Source organism: Vicugna pacos, chromosome 1, assembly GCF_048564905.1.
Source record: "Vicugna pacos chromosome 1, VicPac4, whole genome shotgun sequence".
Lineage (NCBI taxonomy): Eukaryota > Metazoa > Chordata > Mammalia > Artiodactyla > Camelidae > Vicugna > Vicugna pacos.
The window spans coordinates 75,201,562-75,213,629 of NC_132987.1; the positions used below are offsets into that span (position 1 = coordinate 75,201,562).

Genomic DNA, 12,068 nt, shown 5'->3' on the forward strand with positions numbered 1-12,068 from the left:
AAAACATTAACCTACAGATGTAAGAAACTCAGCAAACCCCAAGCAGGACACACAAAAAGAAAGCCACACCAATGCACATCACAATCAAATTGCTGAAAACAAAAGGTTTCAAAAACCTTTGAAATCATAAAAAATAGAGGAAAAACGTCTACATACAGAGGAACGGTGATAAGAACAATACCTTTAAAGTGCTGGAAAGAAAAATGTTGTCAATTCAGAGTCTATAGTCACTGAAAACATCCTTCACAAATGAGGGTGAAATAAAGACCTTTTTTTGAAAAAGAAAAAGTGGCAGAATTTGCTGCCAGCAGACTTGTACTATAAGAAATGCTCAAGGAAGTTCTTTAGGAAGAAGGGAAATAACAGCAGATGGAAATTCAGATCTACAGGAAGGAATAATGTGTTTGGGAAATGATACATATGTGGGTAAGTATAAATGATTATCTATGTTTTTTATCTTATAGTTTCTTTAATGAACAACTGGTGGTTTAAAGCAAGAATAAAAATATTTTCTTGGGACATTTATAAAGTAGATACAAGTGAAATATATGCTGTCAACAATGCAGAAGAGAAGAATAAATGGATTTATTTTGTTAAAAGTTTCTTACATTTCATATGAAATGATACAGTAGTAATTCTAAATACACTATGATAAGAAAAAGATGCATATTGTATTTCCAAAGAAATAAATAAAACAATACAAAGAAGTATAGCAAAAAAAATCCAAAAGAGAAAATAAAATGTAACATTAAAAATTGAAAAACAAAAACAAAAGCAGGTTTGATTTCACCTATAGCTTTTCTCTTTCTTTAACACCTCACTCCCAGTTGGTCAGGGAATCCTGCTGGCCTTTATTTCAAGCTATACTCAAATCTGACTATTTTTTTGCCACCTCCACTGCTATCAGACTGGGCTAAGCCACTCTTCTCTCAGCAAAAGCCGCCTAACTGGTGTCCCAGATTCTATCCTTCCTCTCAATGAGGCATTCTTGACACAGCAGCCAGAGTGATTTCATTAAATACCAAAGTCCTTACAATAGCATGCCATGCCCTGGCCTCAAGGCTCTGTCTACCCGTATTTCCTACGTTTCTCCCCTTTGCTCTCTCTTCTCCAGCCACATAGGCCTCCTTACAGTTCCCACAGCACGCTAGACACGCTCTCATCCAAGGGCCTTTGCCCTGGCTGTTCTGTCTAAATACAGTTTCCCCAGGTATTTTCAAGGCTAACTCCTTATCACCTTCCACTTTTTGCTCGAGTGTCAACCACGCTATGAGACTTAACCTTGATTAACCTATTAAAAATCACAGTACAGTCTCAACAATCCTGATCTGCTCTTCTCTACTGGCTTTTTTGTTGTTGTTTTTGTTGTTGCACTTAACACCTAATGTATCATGGAATTTATTTGTTATATTTATTGTTTGTCTTCCCCTAATACAATAAATTCCACAAGGATATACATCTTTTCCCATTCATTTTAGTTGATGTATATCAAGCATATAGAGCAGATGCTCAGTATATAATGATTAATCAAATGAATGGATGAGTAAGGAAGAGCTAGCTATCTTATTCATTGAGAATATACATATGTATTTTCAGTACATAGTACAGTATCTGGACATAGTTCAAAAAAAATTTCTGAAGTGTGTGACATGGATCTGAAGATGGAACTCAAGTCCATGAAAGCTGTTGTGTGCAGGCCCAATACAGAGTGCCACCTTTCTTACTCAATTTCAAATTTAAGTGAGAGAGAAATCTAAGGGTAAGACGGAGAATTAAACTGTTTCTGTTATTGATAAGATTAATATTGCTGAACATGGCTTCTGACTGTGGGCACTCTTTACTAATAGTGAACCCCATAAACAGACAGACCTACCCAGCCCATCATGGGTAGTGCTGCACCAAACTTGGGTGAGCCCCGTGCCTGGAAACTTACAGGAGGAGAGAACAGAACATGTGCTCTTCTTGTCTGGTTTCTAAAAGAAAGAAAAAAGTGCTGACCTAAGTATTCCTGGTTAATTTTTCTCAAAATTAGCGTTTGAAAAATAGTATCTCCTTCCTATGTGAAGAACAGGAATGTTTTAGGAACAGGCATCCTCCATATGGAAGAAATCAAAAGGAGTGCGGGAGAATTATCTTCTTCATATCTAGAACATAAACCACAATGACTCATCATTGTGAGAATGGTAATTGATTCTGTGGACTTGGACAAAGTCACTTAGGAAGGGAATGCAGAGAAGGCAGAGCCTAGGTTAAAGGCTTGAGAAACAGTCAGTACCTGGGTGGCAGTTTTATGGACTGAATTGTGTCCTGTCTTCCCTTCCTCCATTCATATGGTGAAGCACTAACCCCTAATATGATAGGATTTGTCTATAGGCCCTTCAGAGAGGTAATAAAGGTTAAAAGAGGTCATAAAAGTGGGACCCTAATAAGATAGAATGGTGTCCTTGTAAGAAAAGGAAGAGATGCCAGAGCTCTCTCTCCAAAAATGCACAGAGGAAAAGCTATGTGGAGACACAGCAAGTAGGCAGCTATCTGCAAGCCAGAAGAAGAGCTCTCACCACAAACAAGATTTTCTGGCAACTTGATCTTGGACTTCTAGCCTCCAAAACTGAGAGAAAATGAATGTCTGTTTTCTGTTGTCAAAGCCAGCCAGCCTGTGATATTTTGTGTGGCAGCCTGATCTGGAAGATGACAAGCTGGCCAGTTGAGGTGAGAGGAGTACACCAGGCAAGGGTATTGTCAAAGAATTGTAGGGCCAAGTGATTTCACAAGGAAGGAACAGTGACAGCTTCAAATGTGGCTGAGAGGTCAAGTAATATGAGGACTACAGTCCACTATAGTGTCCACTAATTCAATGACCCGGGTGATTTTACTGTCCCACGGACTGATGGAAATGAGTGTCAGGGTAGAATTGAGACAACAAACAGACAGCTGCTTCAAAAAATTGGCTCTGAAGAATTCAGATGGGCTGGAGGGAAAGGAAAGGGGAAAAAGGAGAAAATATTGGGGAAGACGCAGATCTAGGGGCTTATGTGGTATGTTTATAGAAGGTAAGCAGTCAGACCAACCTGACTTAGGTCAGGGAAACCTAGTTAAGAGTTGATAGCCCCATGGTTAGATAGAATAGGGCCAGACTGACTGTCTTGAAACCCAAATGGAGAGAATTTTATTTGATATAGAGGGAAATGGATAAAATGAGTAGTTTTTTTTTCAACTTTAAAATTTTTTTTGAGAAGGAGATAATTAAGTTTGTTTGTTTATTTTAAACAGAGGTACTGGGGATTGAACCCAGGACCTGTGCTTTCTGGGCAGACGCTCTACCACTGAACTATCCCTTCCCCACACTGAGAAGTTTTTTGACAATGTAATACACATTCGTTAACCACTTACTGTTAGCTGGCAACTGCTATAAGTGATATGGAAATGAATATGCAAAGCATATGTATATGTATATTTTTATAAAGTTGAGATAGTACCCATATTTTTTGTAACTTGATTTCAAGTTATTTTCTAATGCTTACAAGGAATACACTCAAATTAGCTTAAATAAGGAAGTATGTATTGCAAGGGTTCATGTACAGTCATAAAGGGACGAACTCTCAGAAATAGAAAACAGTTCCTTCAAGCCGAATACTCTGGATTGGCCATTCAATCCCCCTTTCATTGTTCTTCTAGAAAAGAAGTTAGAAACCTAAAAACTATGCTTGGTACTTTTCTGCAGCCAAAAAGCTCAAATTCTGAATGAGAAGTAGGCTCCACCAATTACGTTTACCTGGACAACTTTTGGGAGGCAGAAGTGAAGCAGGTGCTGCCTTCTGCATCTCTGTCAAACGGACGGTCTTCATACATCAGCTTTCCAGTGTTAATTTCTTCAACTTTCTCTCTGTTGCTGGGCTGATAGAATGGGGGCAGAATTGCCTTATTATTTTTTTTTTATTTTTTATTTTTTTGGCAAAGCTCCAGCTGTGGCCTCAGAGGTAGTAGCTTCCTAAGTTGATAGATTCTGAATCTTTTTGGAAGATTCCAGCAAGCATCCCAGAAAGCATAACCTAAACAAGGGATAGGAAAATTTCTATAAAGAACAGAGAGTATTTTAGGCTTTGTGGATCATACAATCTCTGTTGCACTTACTCAACTATGCTATAGCTTGAAAATAGCCACAGACAATATATAAATACATTGGCATGGCTGCATTCCAATAAAAATTTATTTATGAAAACAGGTACCGGGGATGGATTTTTTCTGAGGGCCAATTTGGCACCTTTGGCCTAAACCCTTCTCTTTCAAGCTTTCCAATGACTTTGTAGCATCTTATTCACTTTCTTAATAGTATTTCCACTGAAATAATATGTTGAATGGTTTCTGGTTCTTGTGTTGAACTCTAATACAATTATAAGTCTGTATATTAGTCAGAGTTAGATTATACTGTAATAACAACAGTCTCCAAATCTTGGTGACTTAACACAGGAAAAGATAATTTCTCATTCAGACTAAACATCTTAAGCAGGTCAGCAGGGAGACTGTTCCATATCTCCTTACTTAGGGTCCTAGGAACCACCTGCAAAGCCTTGCTGGTCTCCATAACATAGAGAAAGAGGAGAACATGGCCAATCACTCACTGACTCTTAACCTTCTGCTTAGAAATGACACATGTCACTTATCTGCCTGGGAGAAATCCCATGGCTCTGCTCTAACTTTAAGGAGTGGAGAGGGCAGTCCTACCGTGTGAGAGGAAAGAGAGAATGAGAGTATTTTAGAAGAGTTTAAATGACTCCTACAAATTGAATTTTCAAGGAGTATAATAAGAGGGAAATTCTGGATACCACTCAGCTAAAAAGATGTTTGAGGAACATTATACAGTGTTTTGCTGTCAGCAAGACCTAACTACATTATAGCTGTCCATTCATTATACTTGTGTGACTAGTAGGAAGCCTTGGTTTACTCAGCTGAATGATAAGAGTAATAACAATAATGCCCACTTTCCTCTTACCTTGGAAGCGACTTTTCCCAGTGTCCTGGGTAGTATGAAGTGCTTTTGGAAAGTGCATGAGTTCTCTGATGCCACTTGTTGCACAGATTGACATGAGGTCATGTAGCTCTCAACAGTGCTTTGCTTACAGAAAGAAAGCAATTTGGAGTCTGAGAAAATATGATTTAATCTCTGCACAGTTCTTTCTGTAGTGCTCTTCCCTCATCATATTTTTATCATTGTCCTATGAACATAGCAATAATAATACATTTGGTTTGGAGCTCTGAAACCAGACCGACTCAGTTTGGATTCTGTAAAAATTTACTGACAGAATGTCATCAGGTGTATTATGCCACCCCTTTCACCTCCGTTTCTCTTCGATAAAGTGGGCTTAGCAAGGATCATTACTTTATAGAACTGGTGAAGGGTTAAGTTAACACATGGAAAACACTTAGAACAGAACCTGATGTATAACAACAACTAAGTGATGTTTCTCCTCCTCCTCACTCCACGGCATTACGGTGATGATTACAAGATAAAATGAGTACAGAAATACCCTGTTACCTCTAAAGTACTTCACAAATGTTATTAAGGAACACATTATGAAACCCAGAAAAGCTAACTGATTTGTCCAAGTTCAAACTGGCCTCAGTCTCCGAAGAACTGGAGTTCATTCCTTTTTTTTAACTCTATTTGAGTCTCCACAGTATCTCAGCTCTTTCCAAATGATTGCTTTGCCAGGCAAGATTTGAGTCTCTTTCTTCTACTTAGCCCTGGAATATTTTTATTCAGCTCACTTTCATATTTTCTTGTCTTAGTGGTCATTTTCACTGCTGTTATGCTCCACCTCCCATCAGAAGGGGTTAGCTCTGAGTTCTGTAAGCTAACTCTAGAGAAATGTGCATCCTCCCTTCCCTTAGCTTCTGTGGACTGTACACAGCTGGGAGGAAAGGTGGTACAGTTCCTGGGAAGAACTGGCTCTTTATGGGAAGCCTCAGAGGAAGCTCTTCCAACGCTGAGCTAACCAGCTCTTGTGCCTGGAGCCTCTGCCGAAAGGAGAGTTCACACAGAACCCCTGCAGGGGAGCCGAGTCCCTCTGATGCAGCTCACTCTCCAGAGGCCCGTCTGAGGGCAGAGCACTTGGGAAGGGCTGGTTCTTCAGCAGCGTGACAGCCCTAATGCCACATCACCATGTTTTAGCCTTAATTTTTAAGCAAGAGCTTAAAATACAATGAAGCTACTCCCTACACCTGGACCCCGCCTTCCAAAATTCGTGACTGACTCCACGGCTAGTGCCACAGCACCCGAGGGCATCTCATTATTAAGCACTTACAGCCTGAAAGAGGTATGTGACATTCATTTCCATCCCACCCAGAATACTTGGGCATAGAAGGACAGGCAAAAATCAATATTTGTCTAAAAAAGAAGAGAATGAAATTTGTGGGTGGCTCCGTAATTTCAAGATGTGGTACAAAGGTTCTCAGGAGATGAATTGCAAATAAAAGAGCAGAAAAGAATTTCCTGGGTGTCATTTTAAAAGGCTTCATGCTAATAAGAGCCAAATTCATTCTTTGATATTTTCAAGCTTGCTGAGTAAATAACTCATAAATTTCCCATAATGATGATATGCATGTGACTGGTGTGCCTCAGAGTCTGACCTATTTTGCAGTTGACATCAGAGTTGGGGAAGCTGTGCGGGAGCGCCAGCGCCCCAGCTAGCTCCTCAGCTCTGTACACGCCCGACACGTGGAGTGGCTGGGGTGGTGTCTGTGTCAGAAGACTCTGAAATCCGCTTAAATGGTATTACTTATCTTGTGTTTCTTTCCTTTAAATTTGTTTTATATCTTTTGTTTTTCTCTAACCAAGTGAAGAGAAAGACAGTGTGTATCATATAATGGTCTTGAAATTCCTCATATCTGATCTTGAAGGTGGAATACAGAACACTTTTATTTAGTGTTTTTAAGCTTCAGGGTTTGAAGGGTACAACGTGTCAGGCAGATAATAAATCAGCAGGGCTGTAAGGTTGTGAGTGTTGTCAGAGGGTGAGTTTTCATATTCATATAATCTTCTCCATCTACTGAGTGTGCATATTGAGTTGCATGATCATGCAGTGATATCTGTAAGCAGCGCGTGGACATGAAGAGACGGGGGAGGTGGGGCTGCTGAACAACGGTGGTGGTAGTGCCAGGCTCGGTGACAGTCCTCAGGGTGTACCTGGCTTCGTTTTTTGGTGGGAGATTTTACATATTCAAGATAGCTGTGCGGTTTTAACTGTGACATTTCCTCACAGTAGCATTTCATGTGAAGCTCATTAAATGCTTTCTCATTGCAGAAATGTGATGAATGTAGTTACAGTTCTCAGTCCTACTTTCTACATAGATAATAAAACACTGATCTTAAACTATAATAAAGGAAGTGATGAAACTAAAACCACCATTTAATACTCGTATGACCAAGCCCATGGAAAACAATAATTTCACAGATGGAAGGTCAAATTAATTTTAACCAAATGCTTCAGTGCAAAGTAAAATTCTGAAATAAATAGGCTATAATATGTTTTTACAGGGTGCTTGTTTTTGTTTTCAGTTTCACAGACAGTGTCCTGTTTTTACAGTAGCCAAGCTGGCAGTGAGCTTTTCGAAAACATACACTGCTTTAGCGCTTTGCTGGGGTAATTCCTGGATATTAGGACAAAGTTACATTTACCCTTCATTTTCCGGAATCTCTCATTTCAATTTAAGCTTTTGGCCACTTTATTTAGAAAAAAAGTATTTTCCTCATTTGAAGCTATAATTAAAAGAAGGGTTCCTTTGTTGTTGTTGTTGTTGTTGTTTTTTTACAATATCCAACGTAGGACCTTCAGTCTTGACTGCAGATTTTGTGCTTTTCTCACAAATCTGCTAGCCTCTGAAGGATGTGGAAAATAACCAGCACTTGATATATAAAGCATAAAAGTATGCAAATGACCCCACTCTCCTTTATCCAGCCACCACTTTCCAAGTACTCTCACCCCAACAGTTCATGTTCTTTTCTCCAGCGCTCTTACATCCAGCCGCAGACCTCATAACCCACAGCACGTTATTCCTGAGGATTCACCAGTGCACCGAACCTAACGGCCATCTGGGAGCTTCAAAAGATATAGATGCCTGGGTACCGTCCCAGTTCATTCAGAACCTCTGGGCTTTGCAGTTTTTTAAAGGCTCCCTGGTGATTCTGATACAAAGTAAGTCTGATAACCAAGGCTCTGGAATATTCAAGTAGCAATATCAATGTCCCATATTCCACAAGCCTATAGAAGTTAACCCTTTTTCCCTCGTCCTCAAATCCTGAAGTCTCCCAACACTATGATCCTCTCAGTGCTTTTACATTCATAACTTTTGGACCCCTGAACTATCTTCAAAAGGCCAGTATTATAAATTATTCTCAAATATACCCTCATTTCTGAGGGCCAAGGAAACCCCAGGAGGAGCCATTGGGTCTCAAGGCTCACCACCTGAAATCCCTGGAGGTCCAGTGCTAGGCCTTTAGGTCTTACTTCCATCCTTCCTCCATCAGTGTTCCTGATGGACCCAGGACCTAATGCCAAAATGCATCAATTACTAATTGGAGCATCTCTCACTTGTAATCCTTTTAGTCTGCTATTTATCCTGTCCTTTCTCCCTGTTTCTTTTTTCAACATTCAGTATTTTTTGAGCACCTTCTGTCTGCTAGGCTCTAGATATACAGTGATGATCCAAACCAACATGACCTTTTTTCTTAAGGAGACTACAAATACTACCTGTAAGTAGTTTATATTCAGTGTATGCTCCGACTTTAGTTATCAAGGCTGACTTTGCTCTTAATTTTTTTTGCCAGAATTATCCTTTATAAAATATGTGACAAGTGAGGGTCCCATACTTTTTTTCTTCCTATGATCCAAATATAATTTTCCGTGGACACAGTCCCAATTAAATGGTTTTGTTATTAGGAAGACTCTTCCCTGCAGCTAGCAGCCTATTATTAAAAGGAAATAATAGTTATTAAAATATTTTTTGAAAACCTACCAACAGAACAATTAGATATAAAAAATTTCAACAGTGTTTAGTTTAATGAACATAAATCCACATGGTTAATGGCTAGTCTACCTCAAGGGAAGTGCCTTGGTGTGTCTGGTGTGTCTCTTTATTCCTCATTCAGCAGAGCTATCTTGCGTTACAGAATGCTTAGTAATCCTGGCCCTACCCAATAAATGCCTGTGGTGTTTACTAGTCATTGTGAAAACAAAAACTTCCTTTCATGATTCCAAATATCCTAAGGAGTAAAGAACCACCCTTGACTGAGAATCACTTGATTAATCTATTAAATATTACAAATGACAAATATTTAATTAAAGAGAATGGTTATCTACTGAAGAAGTTTAGCAAAGAGGTAGATAGAGCTCTGTTACACTGAGCTAGATTTATAATAGTATTTAAAAGACAGGTTGCTCACCCATGTTCATAACAGCATTATTCACAATAGCAAAGAGGTGGAAGCAAATCAAATATCCATTGATGGATGAATGAATAAGCAAAATGTGGTAAGTACATGCAGTGGAATACTACTCAGTCTTAAAAAGGAGGGGGAATTCTCACATATGCTACAGCATGGTTAACAGGAGTGAAACTTGAGGACATTATGCTGAGGAAGCCAGTCACAAAAGACAGATGCTATTTAATTCACATATATGAGGTGTCTAAAATACTCAAATTCATAGAAATAAAAATTAGAATGGTGATAACCTGGAGCTGGGGTGAGGTGGGACAGGGAGTTGTTTTTCAATGGAGGTAGGGTTTCAGATTTGCAAGATGAAACATTCTAATGATATATTCCTCAACATTATGGATATAATTAACATTACTGAACTGTACACTTAAAAAGGATTGCTAGTATTTAAAAAATATTGAAACAAAGCAAAATAAAAAAAAGCCAATAAAAGAGACTGTTAGGCAAAGCTGTATACCTTCTCATAATCTCTCCCTAAATAAACTTGAGTGTGTGCCTGTTATGATGGCCAATATATGTAATATGGGGGGAGGGTATAGCTCAAGTGGTAGAATGCATGCTTAGCATGCACAGGTCCTGGGTTCAATCCTCAATACTTCCGTTAAAAATAAATAAATAAAGAAACCTAACTACCCCTCCGCAACAAAATGAGCAAAAAAAGAGCCAGTACCACCTCATAAAAATATATATAATGTACTTTTTTTTATATTTTATTTTGATTATAATACATTATTGCTATTGTATAATATACTGAGGCAGGGCTTAAAGTGAGTCTTGCTCCTATGTTTTTCCTTTTTCCTCATCTCTCCCACTTATAACTCAAGGTCCGTATTCTCTCCTTCAACCATCATAAAAGTAGAAGCAAATATTCAAAAGAACTACAGATTCAAGTGCTTGTAAATACAGCTGCAGGAATTTTTTTTGCAGGACTTTTTACAGATATTACATAAGGTCCATTAGAGATACTATACAAGGCCTGGACCAAGGGTCATGGGGTATGGTTAGTGATGATTGGCATGGGAGAGCGAGAATTGATTGAGGAGGGGAAAGACCAAGTAGGGTTTTATCTCAAGAATGCAAGTTGGATTTAACATTTAAAAATCAATCAACGTAATTCACCTAATTATCTAAATAAAAAAGAAAAACTATATGTTCACTTAACAGTTGCAGAAAAAGCATTTAACAAAATTCACCATCGATTCAAGGTGAAGACTCTCAACAAGTGAGGCATAAAAGGGAACTTTCTCAACTTGATAAAAGGTTCCCTGGAAAATTTACGGCTAACATATTCAATGGTGAAAGACTGAATGCCTGTCTCCTAGATTGGGAATAAGTATAGTTTGTCCACTTTTATTTCTTCTATTTAATATTTTACTATAGGTCATAGGCATTTCAATCAGTCAAGAATAATAAAAAGCCACAGAGATTGTAAAGAAGAAAGAAAAGCCGTCTTTATTCACAGAACATATCATTATCATCATGTAGAAAATCCTACAAAATCTACAAATAAAGTATTAGAACTAATAGATGAGTTTAGCAACGTTGCAGGATGCAATGTCTATAGACACTAGCAAAGAAAAAGTAGAAAATGAAAGACAATTACATTAACATAAAATATGAAATTCTAAGGTATAAATCTGATAAAATAACTTTCCATGACCTATACACTGAAAGCTATAAAATATTGCTGAGAGAGATAAATGAAGATCTAAGTGGACAGAATACTGTGTTCAGAGATTGAAAGACTCAGCATTGTTAGGATGACAATTCTCTCAGTTGACAGTCTTCGTCTGTCAGATTCAACAGTCTCTATCAAAATTCTAACAAGCTTTTCTTTTTTTGTAAGAACTGACAGGCTATTTCCCAAATTTATATGGAAATGTGAAAGATATAGAATAGAAAAAACAATTTTAAAGAAGAATGTTGGAGAACTTACACCATGTGATTTCAAGATTTATTATGAATCTTCAGGAAACACAATGTGGCACTAACAGAAAGATAGATGTATAAATCAATAGACTAGAATAGAGTCCAGAAATACACACATATAAGTGCATTGATTTTTGACAAAGGGCTTGGAACAACTCAATGGGAAAGAATAATCTTTGAACATATGGTGTTGAAATAACTGGATATCCACATGTGAAAAAATGAACTTAACTCTTACACCATAAAAAAAATTACTCCAGAAGGATAATAGGTGTAAATATAAAAGCTAAAAATTTAAAAACATTTTTTCATTATTGGGAATCACTATATTGTACACCTATAACTTATATAATGTATAGCAACTATACGTCAACAAAATTTTTTTAAATAATAAAAATGAAAAAATATTTGTTCTTTAAAGTATACTATTAAATATTGGAAAGGCAAGACAAAGGCTAGGTTGAAATATCTGAAAACATACAAATCCAACAAAGGACTTGTGTCCATAATATTATATTACATAAGGAATTCTTACAACTGAATAATTAAGAGATAAATAACCCAATAAAAATGTGCAAAAGAGTTAAAACATACTTCACCAAGAATGTTGTATGGATAGCAAATAAATGTATTAAAATGTGCTCAA

At 37.7% G+C, this 12,068-nt stretch overlaps 1 protein-coding gene across 3 annotated transcripts in view; it reads left to right on the top strand.

Annotated features, from left to right (window-relative positions):
• LOC102536955 (uncharacterized protein NECTIN3-AS1-like) overlaps nt 1-12,068 on the top strand; it is a 232,031-nt gene that overhangs the window by 91,579 nt on the left and 128,384 nt on the right. The window lies entirely within an intron of this gene.